General features: G+C 42.1%; 1 long non-coding RNA gene across 1 annotated transcript; it reads right to left on the bottom strand.

Moving 5' to 3' along the window:
- Positions 1 to 3843: 3843 nt before the first annotated feature.
- On the bottom strand, positions 3844 to 4352 carry LOC139024363 (uncharacterized). The gene is made up of 2 exons (XR_011475642.1): positions 4284 to 4352; positions 3844 to 4251 (listed from the first exon to the last, which is right to left on the bottom strand). It is a non-coding gene; the product is annotated as an uncharacterized lncRNA (long non-coding RNA).
- Between the last annotated feature and the right edge of the window lie 6 nt (positions 4353 to 4358).

The raw sequence follows: 4358 nt of genomic DNA, 5'->3' as shown, positions 1-4358 counted from the left end.
TTTGTGAATTCTTGGTTGGTGAGCGGATCCCAGACCTCACAACCATAAAGGGCAATGGGTTCTATAACTGATTCAAGTATTTTTAGACAGATCCTAATTGGTATGTCAAATTTTATGTTCCTTTTGATGGCATAAATGCCCTTCTTGCCTTGTCTCTCAGATCGTTCACAGCTTTGTGGAAGTTACCTGTGGCGCTGATGTTTAGGCCGAGGTATGTATTGTTTTTTGTGTGCTCTAGGGCAATGGTGTCTAGATGGAATTTGTATTCGTGGTCCTGGCAACTGGACCTTTTTTGGAACACCATTATTTTTGTCTTACTGAGATTTACTGTCACGGCCCAGGTCTGACAGAATCTGTGCAGAAGATCTAGGTGCTGCTGTAGGCCCTCCTTGGTTGGGGACAGAAGCACCAGATCATCAGCAAACAGTAGACATTTGACTTCAGATTCTAGTAGGGTGAGGCCGGGTGCTGCAGACTGTTCTACTGCCCTTGCCAATTCGTTGATATATATGTTGAAGAGGGGTGGGGCTTAAGCTGCATCCTTGTCTCACCCCCCGGCCCTGTGGAAAGAAATGTGTGTGTGTTTTGCCAATTTTATCAATACACTTATTGTTTTTGTACATGGAAACGTTGTTCCCTCTGCTGCTATTGGACCAGGTCTCTCTTGGAAAAGAGATGTTATCTCAATGTGAAAAAACCTGTATAAATAAAAGTTAAAAAAACATGGATTTTATAATGTCCTATGTTTTTCCCCCAACGCCACCTTCCATCAATTTGTATAGCAGGCGCTCATGCCAAATTGAGTCAAAATACTTTTTTGAAATCAACAAAGCATTAGAAGACTTTGCCTTTGCCTTTGTTTTGGTTTGTTTGTTTGTCAGTTAAGGTGTGCAGGGTGAAAATGTGTTCTGTCGTACGGTAATTTGGTAAAAAGCCAATTTGACATTTGCTCAGTACATTGTTTTCGCTGAGGAAATGTACGAGTCTGCTGTTAATGATAATGCAGAGGGTTTTTCCAAGGTTGCTGTTGACGCATATCCCACGGTAGTTATTGGGGTCAAATTTGTCTCCACTTTTGTGGATTGGGGTGATCAGTCCTTGGTTCCAAATATTGGGGAATATGCCAGAGCTGAGGATGATGTTAAAGAGTTTAAGTATTGTCAATTGGAATTTGTGGCCTTTTTGGGTTGGAGGGTTTGTATTTTGTCCTGTAGTTCATTCAATTTAACTGGAGAATCTAGTGGGATCTTGTAGTCTTTAGTAGTTGATACTAAGATTTGTATTTTATCATGTATATGCTTTCGATGTTTGTTCTTTGTTATAAAGCCAAAAAGATTGGATAAGTGTTTATCCATACATCTCCGTTTTGGAAAGATAATTCTTCGTGTTGTTGTTGGTTTAGAGTTTTCCATATTTCCCAGAAGTGGTTAGATTCTATGGATTCTTTAATTACATTGAGCTGATTTCTGACGTGCTGTTCCTTCTTTTTCCATAGTGYATTTCTGTATTGTTTTAGTGATTCACCATAGTGAAGGCTTTCTGGGTCTCTATGTTTTTGGTTGGACAGGTTTCTCAATATCTTTCTTAGGTTTTTGTATTCTTCATCAAACCATTTGTCATTGCTGTTCATTTTCTTAGGTTGCCTGCTTTAAATTGTTTGATTTGATAGGGAAGCTGAGAGATCAAATATACTGTTTAGGTTTTCTACTGCTAACCTTCACTATTACAGTGAAACATTTTGTCCAGGAAATTGTCTAGAAGGGATTGAATTTGTTATTGCCTAATTGTTTTTTGCTAGATTTCCACACTACTTTCCTTCCATCTATAGCATTTCTTAATATTATTCAGTTCCTTTGGCTTAGATTGACCATAGCTCTGTTCAAGTAGAGTGTGATTTTGCTGTGATCTGATAGGGGTGTCAGTGGACTGACTGTGAACACTCTAAGAGACTCTGGGTTGAGATCAGTGATAAAGTAATCTACAGTACTTCTGCCAAGACATGAGCTGTAGGTGTACCTACCATAGGAGTCCCCTCGAAGCCTACCATTGACTATGTACATACCCAGTGCCTGATAAAGCTGCAGAAGTTGTGACCTATTTTTRTTGGTTATGTTGTCGTAGTTGTGTCTAGGGGGGCATATGGGGGAGGGAATGCTGTCAGCTCCAGGTAGGTGTTTGTCCCCCTGTGTGCTGAGGGTGTCAGGTTCTTGTCCAGTTCTGGCATTTAGATCGCCACAAACTAGTACATGTCCCTGGGCCTGGAAATTGTTGATCTCCCCCTCCAGGATGGAGAAGCTGTCATCGTATGGGGCTTCTATTGGAGGGATATAGGTTGCACACATGAGGACATTTTTCTCTGTTGAGATCATTTCCTTATTAATTTCTAGCCAGATGTAAAATGTTCCTGTTTTGACTAATTTAATAGTGGGTTAGGTCTGTTCTATACCAAATTAGCATACCCCCTGAGTCTCCTCCCTGTTTCACACCTGGTAGTTTGGTGGATGGGCCTACCAGCTCTCTGTAACCTAGAGGGCAACTAGTGGGTCCCTCTCCTCTATACCATGTTTCTTGTAGGATGACAATGTCTGTATTTCCAATTTATTTGATGAAGTCTGGGTTCATGCTCTTTAGGCCAAAGCCAGATGACCTCAGACCTTGTATATTCCAGGATGAGATAGTAAAAGCTTTGTGTTCCATAGTGTCTAGTGTTGTTTTTGTGTGGTTTATGCCCGGACCATCACAGTAGGTGCGAGCAGAGCATGTTGAGCATCTGATACATACCTCGGTCACAGGGTGGGGGGCATGGGGTGGGCAGAAGGGGCATATGTGGTGTATACAGTATTCACCCTCCCTCCCACTCCAGTAATGTGCTGATCTTCCCGTCCCTCTCTCCCACTCCAGTAATGTGCTGATCTTCCCGTCCCTCTCTCCACTCCAGTAATGTGCTGATCTTCCCGTCCCTCTCTCCCACTCCAGTAATGGGCTGATCTTCCGTCCCTCTCTCCCACTCCAGTAATGGGCTGATCTTCCCGACCCCTCTCTCCCACTCCATTAATGGGCTGATCTTCCGACCCCGCTCTTCCCATTCCAGTAATGTGCTGATCTTCCCGTCCCTCTCTCCCACTCCAGTAATGGGCTGATCTTCCAGTCCCTCTCTCCCCCTCCAGTAATGTGCTGATCTTCCCGTCCCTCTCTCCCACTCCAGTAATGGGCTCTTTTCCCGTCCCCTCTCTCCACTCATTAATGTGGCTGATCTTCCCGACCCTCTTCCCACTCCAGTAATGTGCTGATCTTCCCGTCCCTCTCTCCCACTCCATTAATGGGCTGATTTTCCCGTCCCCTCTCCCACTCCAGTAATGTGCTGATCTTCCCGTCCTCTCTCTCCAACTCCAGTAAATGGGCTGATTTTCCCAATCCCTCTCTCCCACTCAGTAATGGGCTGATCTTCCGGTCCCTCTCTCTTTTTCTTTCTCTCTCTCCCCCTCCCTCCTCTCCTGTTCAGAGCTCAACTTCCCCTCTTCCTGACAACAGTATGACAGATAGGATTTATTGTATGGTATTGGATGATACGTCTCTAAACAGGACGCTCTTATCGATCGTCTGCTGCTTGTCATCTCTCAGTCGGCTCGCCTGTCACATACTAATCTTGTACTGTGAGAAAGCAGGCTAACCATATAAATATATAATCTCTAGAATGGACATCCTCTACCAGGTCGCCATATTGAGTGTACCCTTGAGTTCACCAGTCACAGCCATAGGGAGAGGTTTATAACCCTTCTATGGCAAACAGTCCAAACACACAGTTGTTGTGAATAGATGAAATAAGGCAAACTGATAAATAAATATTCTTAATTTTTTTATTTATATTTTATTCAACATTTAACAAATGTAACTAAACTCCATGTTAAAGTTAGTTGAATTGTTTGGTTCCATGTTATTGTTTGTTTCAAACTCCACCCAATATTTTATCTTTATCACTAACCTCAACCCAGTCTCTTAGAGCGTTTACAGAACATAAAAATACAGTATATGAATCCATAAATACCTCATATAGCACTGTAGTCCACCACAAACAACTGTGACGATTTACAACACAAAAATAGAGTATAGTATAATTCATTTCAAATTCATATAGTCGTTATATCATTATATAGATACTTAGGTTCTTTTTTCATAAATTGTAATAAGTGACTTCGCATATAGTGATAATCTGTGCAGGCCTGTCAGCGGTTGATCACTATACAGTATTCACTATTAACAGAGTGGTTTATACAGTAATTCACTATTAAACAGAGTGGTGTATACAGTATTCACTATTAGCAGAGTGGTGTATACACGTATTCACTATTAGCAGAGTG

This window comes from Salvelinus sp. IW2-2015, unplaced genomic scaffold (genome assembly GCF_002910315.2).
Source record: "Salvelinus sp. IW2-2015 unplaced genomic scaffold, ASM291031v2 Un_scaffold1416, whole genome shotgun sequence".
Classification (NCBI taxonomy): domain Eukaryota; kingdom Metazoa; phylum Chordata; class Actinopteri; order Salmoniformes; family Salmonidae; genus Salvelinus; species Salvelinus sp. IW2-2015.
Note: the sequence above shows the minus strand (reverse complement) of the source record. Positions and strands in the feature narration are given on the sequence as shown.